This window comes from Oncorhynchus nerka, linkage group LG25, assembly GCF_034236695.1.
Source record: "Oncorhynchus nerka isolate Pitt River linkage group LG25, Oner_Uvic_2.0, whole genome shotgun sequence".
NCBI lineage: Eukaryota > Metazoa > Chordata > Actinopteri > Salmoniformes > Salmonidae > Oncorhynchus > Oncorhynchus nerka.
In genome coordinates, this window is record NC_088420.1 from 55340964 (window position 1) to 55352035 (window position 11072).

General features: G+C 42.3%; 1 pseudogene; it reads left to right on the plus strand.

Annotated features, from left to right (window-relative positions):
* The first annotated feature begins 7861 nt into the window (after window positions 1-7861).
* On the plus strand, window positions 7862-7980 carry LOC115118853 (5S ribosomal RNA; annotated as a pseudogene).
* The last annotated feature ends 3092 nt before the right edge of the window (window positions 7981-11072 follow it).

Below are 11072 nucleotides of genomic sequence, written 5' to 3' on the forward strand. Positions count from 1 at the left end.
TGGCTGCCTAAATATGGTTCCCAATCAGAGACAACGATAAACAGCTGCCTCTAATTGAGAACCAATCTAGGCAACCATAGACATACATAAACACTTAGATAGTACACAACCCCATAAACCTACAAAACCCCTAGATAGTACAAAAACACATACATCACCCATGTCACACCCTGACCTAATCAAAACAATAAAGAAAACAAAGAATACAGGGCGTGACAGTACTCCCCCCCCAAAGATGTGGACTCCCGGCCGCACACCTAAACCTATATGGGAGGGTGTGGGTGGGCATGACTCCGAGGTGGCGGTTCTGGCTCGGGACGTGGACCCCGCTCCACTTCACCCTTACTTAATGTCTCTGGAGCGGGAACCCTCACGGCCGACCACGGACTAGAGGACGCCACTGGACTGATGGTCGGGATTGGAGGGAGACTGGCGCCTCTGGATTGGAGGGAGACTGGCGGATCCGGAACCAAAACAATAAAGAAAACAAAGAATACTAAGGTCAGGGCGTGACAGCTATCTATCTATACAGTATTTGAAGTTGGATAGAGAGCTCATTTAACAGCTCATTTGAGTTGGCAGGGACTGTAGCTAGTTAACTAATAATACATCGCTTTTTTCTATTTACTTACTTACTTGATTATGTTCTCCCAGCCATGTAGACAATTGGAAACAGGGCAGCAAAGTTTGTCACCAGAGTGTTTTAGAGGATATTACTATTGAACTATGAACCCATTTAATAACCAGACCTTCATACAAACTTGCTCTGCTGAATTCTTGACGGAGTCACAACGGGCGGCCTAAGCGGCACACAGCAATTTACCGCTATTTATCTAGTGTACATTCACCATTACATGGCGTTGTACATTGCAGCGGTATACAGACAACGATGTGAACCATTTCCCTGTTTGACCTGTAGCCCCACAGTGGACAGGTCACAATATGTTACATTGATAAAGCACACTTTATTTAACCTCCATGTCATCTTGTTTTACATGGCATTGTAGATTGTAGTGGAATACAGAACGTATTTTGGATGTTTTCAGTGTATTTGTAACCCTTTCAAACAATGGATTAATCGATTAATTAGTCTGACAGTCCAAACAAAACCACAAATTCTCAGTCAAAACACAAGTCAGAACACAGCCTCTCGATTCTCTCATGTGATTTCAGGTCCTCGGACTGGGTAAATGTCTTTTCACAATGAGGGCAGTGGTATGTCTTCTCCTCCTGTATATTAGTATGTTGGAAAGGCTTTTCTCCTGTGTTTTCTCACCTGCTTTTTCAGACTCCCTGACCACCTAAAACCCTTTATACACTGGGAACATTGGAAAGGCTTTTCTCCTGTGTGTGTATTCTCTCATGCGTTTTCAGGCTCACTAACCACCTAAACTGTTTCCACAGTGAGAACAGTGATAAGGCTTCTCTCCCGTGTGTGTTCTCTCATGCCCAACCAGGGCCCCTAACTGAGTAAAATTCTTTCCACAGTGGGAACAGTGGTAGGGCTTTTCTCCTGTTTGTATTCTCTCATGAGTTTTCAGGCTCCCAAACCACCTAAAACTCTTTCCACAGTGGGAGCAGTGGTGTTCAGGAACATGATTGTGGACTTCAGGAAACAGCAGAGGGAACACCCCCCTATCCACATCGATGGATCAGTAGTGGAGAGGGTAGCAAGTTTTAAGTTCCTCGGCATACACATCACAGACAAACTGAATTGGTCCACTCACACTGACAGCGTCGTGAAGAAGGCGCAGCAGCGCCTCTTCAACCTCAGGAGGCTGAAGAAATTTGGCTTGTCACCAAAAGCACTCACAAACTTCTACAGATGCACAATCGAGAGCATCCTGGCGGGCTGTATCACCGCCTGGTACGGCAACTGCTCCGCCCTCAACCGTAAGGCTCTCCAGAGGGTAGTGAGGTCTGCACAACGCATCACCGGGGGCAAACTACCTGCCCTCCAGGACACCTACACCACCCGATGTTACAGGAAGGCCATAAAGATCATCAAGGACATCAACCACCCGAACCACTGCCTGTTCACCCCGCTATCATCCAGAAGGCGAGGTCAGTACAGGTGCATCAAAGCTGGGACCGAGAGACTGAAAAACAGCTTCTATCTCAAGGCCATCAGACTGTTAAACAGCCACCACTAACATTGAGTGGCTGCTGCCAACACACTGTCATTGACACTGACCCAACTCCAGCCACTTTAATAATGGGAATTGATGGGAAATGATGTAAATATATCACTAGCCACTTTAAACAATGCTACCTTATATAATGTTACTTACCCTACATTATTCATCTCATATGCATATGTATATACTGTACTCTAGATCATCGACTGCATCCTTATGTCACTAGCCACTTTAACTATGCCACTTTGTTTACTTTGTCTACATACTCATCTCATATGTATATACTGTACTCGATACCATCTACTGTATGCTGCTCTGTACCATCACTCATTCATATATCCTTATGTACATATTCCTTATCCCCTTACACTGTGTATAAGACAGTAGTTTTTGGAATTGTTAGTTAGATTACTTGTTGGTTATCACTGCATTGTCGGAACTAGAAGCACAATCATTTCGCTACACTCGCATTAACATCTGCTAACCATGTGTATGTGACAAATAAAATTTGATTTGATTTGATTTGTTGGTTAGGCGTCTCCAGGTCTGTTTCCTCTGAGGAACTCTTCCCGCTGTCAGAGTCAGGTCTCTCTCCTGCCAAAAGACAAACAGATTATTTAGTTAAACAGAGAGACCTGAATGAAACCTGCATTAAATAAAATTGTCTTCCTATGAGGTTTAATCTAGACTAGATCCCTCAATAACCTGAGGTTAGTTTTCACAACATTTCATCATTAAAAATAAACTTGAAATTTAAAAACAAATGATTTAGAGCTCCAAATCTAATTTCTCATGGAATGTGATTTTAGGCTAAGCAGAGCTCTATAATAATAGATAATGTCATGTCTTTAGGCTGAGCAGAGCTCTATAAATAATAGATAATGTCATGTTTTAGGATGAGCAGAGCTCTATAATATATATTGTCATGTTTATAGGCTGATCAGAGCTCTATAATAATATATAGTACTATTTCAGGCTGCATTTGATCCAATGTTAATAACGTTTTGTTGGTGTCCCACTTCATCTCTAAAGTAATAATGACTATCTTTTCTAAATGATCATTCTGTAGTTCAGCCTTTCCTTCAAATGGCTATTTTGCCCATGTTTTTTGTCAACTAACCAACATTTACTAATATGTTCAGTCTCCCCAAAACGCTTGTCCGTTTGCTAATATGTTTTTTGTCAACTAACAAACATTTACTAATATGTTCAGTCTCCCCAAAACGCTTGTCCGTTTGCTAATATGTTCAGTCTCCCCAAAATGCTTGTCCGTTTGCTAATATGTTCAGTCTCCCCAAAACGCTTGTCCGTTTGCTAATATGTTCAGTCTCCCCAAAACGCTTGTCCTTTTGCTAATATGTTCAGTCTCCCCAAAACAATTCTCCTTTTGCTAATATGTTCAGTCTCCCCAAAACATTTTCAGGTCAATAATGTGTGTTATTTTCTGTATTTCTCCAACATTATTTAGAAATCTGCTTTTTGCGTGTATACACACTCCATGCAAGGTCTACAATAGACATACGTCAAACATTTCATTTATAACTTGTTTGCCATTCTGTGAGACAATTAAGTTATGATTTTGTGGTGGGGGGACTCTGATGGTATACACATGTTACAGTTAAGCAATAAGACCCGAGGAAGTGTGGTATATGGCCAATATTGTCACGCCCTGACCTGAGTACTCTTTGTTTTCTTTATATATTTTGGTTAGGTCAGGGTGTGACATGGGTGATGTATGTGTTTTTTGTACTGTCTAAGGTTTTTTGTAGGTTTATGGGGTTGTTTACATTCTAGGTGTTTATGTATGTCTATGTTTGCCTAGATTGGTTCTCAATTAGAGGCAGCTGTTTATCGTTGTTGTCTCTGATTGGGAAACATATTTAGGCAGCCATCGTCTTTGGGTATTTCGTGAGTTATTTTCTATGTGTAGTTGCCTGTGTCTGCACTCGTTGTCATAGCGTCACGTTCGTTTTTTTGTTTAAGTGTTCTTCATCATTCAATAAAATGATGGATTCACACCACGCTGCGCTTTGGTCTACTCCATAAGATGATCGTGACAAATATAGCATGGTTAAATACTGTCCTTATGCACAACGCAGAGTGCCTGGATACAGACCATAGCAGTGGTATATTGGCCATATATCACAAACCCGAGGTGGCTTATTGCAATTATAAACTGGTTGCCAACGTAATCAGAACAGTAAAAATACATGTTTTGTCATACCTATGGTATACGGCCTCATATACCACAGCTGCCAGCCAATCAGCATTCAGGGCTTTAACCACCCATTTTAAAACGTAGCTTTAACATTATAACATCAATTCCTATAGTACAGAACAACATTTTCAAGTATAGAATTTCAGTAGCATGCTGCTACATTCGTTCAAAAACTTGTGCATCCTCAGTCCCTGGTATATCATCAGACTGCATACAAACCTAACTTTGCATCCCCAGTCCCTGGTATATCATCAGACTGCATACAAACCTAACTTTGCATCCCCAGTCCCTGGTATATCATCAGACTGCATACAAACCTAACTGCATCCCCAGTCCCTGGTATATCATCAGACTGCATACAAACCTAACTGCATCCCCAGGCCCTGGTATATCATCAGACTGCATACAAACCTAACTGCATCCCCAGTCCCTGGTATATCATCAGACTGCATACAAACCTAACTGCATCCCCAGTCCCTGGTATATCATCAGACTGCATACAAACCTAACTGCATCCCCAGGCCCTGGTATATCATCAGACTGCTGTGACAACCCTCCCACTCTGTCTGCCGAATTCTTTCTCTTTGCTCTTATTTTCCTTAATAGGATGTCGGTGGGCGGAGCCGGGTGAAATGGGACACACCAGGACTCGGGTGTGTCCCAGGATAAATGCACCTCTTCCCCATTCATTGAGGAGACTCTCTCCATGCAGACACAGACAGATTTTGGTTGTGCCATTTTTTGTGGCTATTTTGGTTGTTTGCGTTGGCAGTGTTCAACATCCCTCATTATCACATGTATACACACGACCAATCACTTACACTACTGACTAAATACGCACCCGTGTTAATTGTATTTACTTTACTTCAGTTAATAAATATATTTTGTTATTCTTTATCTCCACGTTGTCTCACTTTTTGTCACGGTCTTCGAGCCGGTTCGTGACACTATGGTCAGCAAGCTGGAGCCCAACTAATGGAGACCAGTTAGAACCCAACTAACAAAACCCAACTAAAACATGACTACAGATCAGAAGAGCAGAGACCTACAGAATGATGGCAGGGAAAATCCACAACATCCAAAAATAGATATATTCCATGATGGGGAAACAAAGCTTCCTGAAGCATTGACGCTTTCCAGCCAATTGTCTCAAAAATAGGTTCATTACTCAAGGCTTTGAACAACACAGAATTTAGAACAGCCACATTATTATAGATGACATCCCACACCATGGCAGCATAGCCTTAATGTCATTATTATAGATGACATCCAACACCGTAGCAGCATAGCCTTTATGTCATTATTATAGATGACATCCCACACCGTAGCAGCATAGCCTTTATGTCAATATTATAGATTACATCCAACACCGTAGCAGCATAGCCTTAATGTCATTATTATAGATGACATCACACACCGTAGCAGCATAGCCTTAATGTCATTATTATAGATGACATCCCACACCGTAGCAGCATAGCCTTAATGTCATTATTATAGATGACATCCCACACCGTAGCAGCATAGCCTTAATGTCATTATTATAGATGACGTGACACACCGTAGCAGCATAGCCTTAATGTCATTATTATAGATGACATCACACACCGTAGCAGCATAGCCTTAATGTCATTATTATAGATGACATCACACACCGTAGCAGCATAGCCTTAATGTCATTATTATAGATGACATCACACACCGTAGCAGCATAGCCTTTATGTCAATATTATAGATGACGTGACACACCGTAGCAGCATAGCCTTAATGTCATTATTATAGATGACATCACACACCGTAGCAGCATAGCCTTAATGTCATTATTATAGATGACATCACACACCGTAGCAGCATAGCCTTAATGTCATTATTATAGATGACATCCAACACCGTAGCAGCATAGCCTTTATGTCAATATTATAGATGACGTGACACACCGTAGCAGCATAGCCTTAATGTCATTATTATAGATGACATCACACACCGTAGCAGCATAGCCTTTATGTCATTATTATAGATGACGTGACACACCGTAGCAGCATAGCCTTAATGTCATTATTATAGATGACATCACACACCGTAGCAGCATAGCCTTTATGTCATTATTATAGATGACATCCCACACCGTAGCAGCATAGCCTTTATGTCATTATTATAGATGACATCACACACCGTAGCACGTAGCAGCATAGCCTTTATGTCATTATTATAGATGACATCCCACACCGTAGCAGCATAGCCTTTATGTCATTATTATAGATGACGTGACACACCGTAGCAGCATAGCCTTAATGTCATTATTATAGATGACATCACACACCGTAGCAGCATAGCCTTTATGTCATTATTATAGATGACATCCCACACCGTAGCAGCATAGCCTTTATGTCATTATTATAGATGACATCACACACCGTAGCACGTAGCAGCATAGCCTTTATGTCATTATTATAGATGACATCCCACACCGTAGCAGCATAGCCTTAATGTCATTATTTTAGATGACATCCCACACCGTAGCAGCATAGCCTTAATGTCATTATTATAGATGACATCCCACACCGTAGCAGCATAGCCTTTATGTCATTATTATAGATGACATCCCACACCGTAGCAGCATAGCCTTAATGTCATTATTATAGATGACGTGACACACCGTAGCAGCATAGCCTTAATGTCATTATTATAGATGACATCCCACACCATAGCAGCATAGCCTCAATGTCATTATTATAGATGACATCCCCCACCGTAGCAGCATAGCCTTTATGTCATTATTATAGATGACATCACACACCGTAGCACGTAGCAGCATAGCCTTTATGTCATGATTATAGATGACATCACACACCGTAGCACGTAGCAGCATAGCCTTTATGTCATTATTATAGATGACATCCCACACTATAGCAGCATAGCCTTTATGTCATTATTATAGATGACATCACACACCGTAGCATTATAGCCTTAATGTCATTATTTTAGATGACATCCCACACCGTAGCAGCATAGCCTTTATGTCATTATTATAGATGACATCCCACACCGTAGCAGCATAGCCTTTATGTCATTATTATAGATGACATCCCACACGTAGCAGCATAGCCTTTATGTCATGATTATAGATGACATCACACACCGTAGCAGCATAGCCTTTATGTCATTATTATAGATGACATCACACACCGTAGCAGCATAGCCTTTATGTCATTATTATAGATGACATCCCACACCGTAGCACGTAGCAGCATAGCCTTTATGTCATTATTATAGATGACATCACACACCGTAGCAGCATAGCCTTTATTCGCTTTGAAATAAGTAAGCAAGGTTAGTTTGTATTTCATCCAACAATCTGTGCTACAAATTATGGCTACAGTATATGCAATTTCTTCCACTTTTTGAGTGACACAAAGATGCTTATCTACATGGTGAACATGCAACAGCTGTTAATCACACTCACTTTGATTTTATATAGTGCACCAAGAGATGAAACCAAGAGTTTCTCGCTTACGACCACACCGGCCTGAGTACGCCTGAACTCGTCTGATCTCGGAAGCTTAGCAGGGTTGGGCCTGGTTAGTACTTGGATGGGAGACCGCCTGGGAATACCAGGTGCTGTAAGCTTTTTGTCACTGCCTTGTGGAAATACAACTCTTTGCCCGTTTTTTCCCACAAGGCTGAAATATGTGCCCTTGCTTTGAAATAAGTAAGCAATGTTAGTTTGTATTTCATCCAACAATCTGTGCTACAAATTATGGCTACAGTATATGCAATTTCTTCCACATTTTGAGTGACACAAAGATGCTTATCTAAATGGTGAACATGCAACAGCTGTTAAATCAGACTCACTTTGACTTTATATAGTGCACCAAGAGATAGTTTCTCGCTTACGACCACACCGGCCTGAGTACGCACCTGTTGATGGGTAATTGACACAGGTGTGAGTGATTGCGCTTAGAGTTTGCTCTAGAGAGTTTGTAGCTATTTGAAGTACAATTTCTTTTTGTAAATGGATTAAGTTAGATTTATAGTTTGTGGTTGTTCCCCGGCAGCATATTGCTGTTTGGGGGACTTTCTTCCTGTCGTTATTCGGATGGATACAATGGCTTTGAACAACGGTGGAAAAAAAGACTACGAACAAAGGCAACATGGATAATGGCGTTGCAGCAAGACAGGCGCAAAAATAAGAAAATAACTTAACAGTAGCTGTTGAAATAATGGGAGAGGAGAAGATTACAATGATGGAGGTATTGAGAGGGATTAAATTAGTTTGTGGACTGGTCTGTGGCTGTCGGGTCAAAGATGAAAAGCGATATGAAGTGACGCTGTCAAGTGCGAGAGGGAAAGAAAAACTGATGGATGGATTTAAAATCCGGAGCTGTCGAATCATGGCAAAGGATTTATCGCTGGATGAGATGGTTGTATTCTTCTTAAACCTCCCAGTATATATTACAGACGAGGACATCACAGAACGGCTAAGAGCATGGGGTGTGTCTGCTATATCGCTGGTGAAAAGGCGCTACTGGCCGGGGACGGACATTGCTGACGGGATGCGCTTCTGTAAAGTTAGATTCACAGACACTGTGCGCTCGTTGCCATATTTGGCTGAGTACTTCAGAGTAATACACGATCGGCAGGTCAAGGTCTGTAGGCTGTGTATCCAGCCAGGGCACGTGCTACGAGAGTGCCCTGATTTCGCATGTCATAAGTGTGGTGAGCAGGGGCATTACGCACGAGAGTGCAATGGGAGGAGAGAGCGAGGTTGTGTTGGATGCGGGAGGGGTGTAGCGCAGTGCTCCTGTCCCCACGGGGAAGGTGCTCAGGAATTGGCATCACAGGGTTTCAGCACAAATAGTGTCGTGGAGGAAGCAGGGGAGGAGATCGGCATGAGTGAGCAGTCCCAGGGAGAGACTGAGGGCAGAGGCAGTCGGAGGATGAAGTGGAGACGGAGCCTTGTACTGAAGGAAGGGAGGCACCCAAGGATGGAGGGATAAGCTCAAGCCTAGACGATGTGGAGTTGGAGGGCGATCCTCGTGGCTGAAATATGTGCCCTCGCTTTGAAATAAGTAAGCAAGGTTAGTTTGTATTTCATCCAACAATCTGTGCTACAAATTATGGCTACAGTATATGCAATTTCTTCCACTTTGAGTGACACAAAGATGCTTATCTAAATGCTGAACATGCAACAGCCGTTAATCAGACTCACTTTGACTTTATATAGTGCACCAAGAGATCTCGCTTACGACTATACCGGCCTGAGTGAGCACTTCCTGTTTGGAAAGTGAGATAGGTGTTGGTAATTAAGTCGTGAGTGAGTGTTTGTTTGCTTGAGAGCTTTTTTGGTTATTTTCATCGTTTTTTGAAGTATAATTTCGATTTTTGCATTTGAACAAGTTTAAGTTTGGTTCGTTTTTTCCCCCTTTGCAGTTTTGCTGCTTGGGGGAGAGTTTTTTGGGTTTTAACTTTCTTTACTATGATGGACAACATGGCAATGGCTAATGGAATGGACAAAGAAAATGCTCAACGGAAGAAAAATGGAGATGAAGGAGATGAAATATGGTAAAGAATTTACGGTGGCAGTGGAGTTGATGGGAGAAGATAGGGTCACGACGATGGAGTTACTACGTGCGATTAAAGAGGTGTGTGGCAAGGTGGTGGGATGTAGAGTAAAAGGAGAAAGAAAGTACGAGGTCACGATGAGAAATGGAAAAGGAAAAGAGCGCTTAATGGATGGCTTTATGATTAAAGAAACAAGAATTATGGCAAGAGACATGGTTTCCAATGAACTTATAGTCTCTCATGAATTTGCCTGTGTATATGGAAGACAACGCTATATTGGCCAAGCTATGTAGCTGGGGTGTATCAGCAGTCTCTGAAATCAGGAGGAGAGTTTGGCCAGGGACGGAGATAGCAGATGGCACGAGATACTGCAAAGTGAAATTTACTGACACTGAAATCATTGCCGTACTCTACAAAGTTTGACACACTTGAAGGAGGAGAGTACTTTAGAGTTATTCATGATAAGCAGGTCAGAGTCTGTAGGCTTTGTATTCAGCCTGGTCATATTTTGAAGGACTGCCCTGAATTCAAATGTTATAAGTGTGGGAAGCAAGGGCATTATGCAAGAGAATGTGTAGGTGGAAAGGAAAGGGCATTTTGCAAAGGATGTCGCATGAGAACTGACGAGTGCAACTGTGGAGAGGTTGTGAATGAGGAGAGGAGCCAGGATCTTTTTGTGGAGACTGATGTATCACCGAGACCAGAAGAAGATGATGGAGGAGAGGACGTGATGGAGGGTGTAGAGACGGAGAACGCAAGAAGGGAGAAGATCGAACAGAAGATGAATGAAATAGGGAGCAGTATGGACTCAGAAATAAGAAGAGGGAGTTTTCAGGAGGAGGGGGGGAGTGGGCTGGTTGGAGGAACTGGGGACTCACAGATTTTGGAGGGGACCTCGGGCTATGTGGGTGCCTCGGAAGAAGGTGAAGTCGAGGGGAGTGGGATGCTGACAATAATACAGGAGACACAAATGGATACAGGAAGCACAACAGGCACTGGAAAGAAGAGTTTAAGTTTCTTGGAAGAGATGGATTTAGAATCAATTTCAGATTCAGATGACATGGAACAGATTGACAGAAAATGGGGAGGCTACAGGAAGAGGAAAGCGGCGGCGGAGGTGAAAAAGGACAGAAAAGGAAGAAAACATGACAGATAGA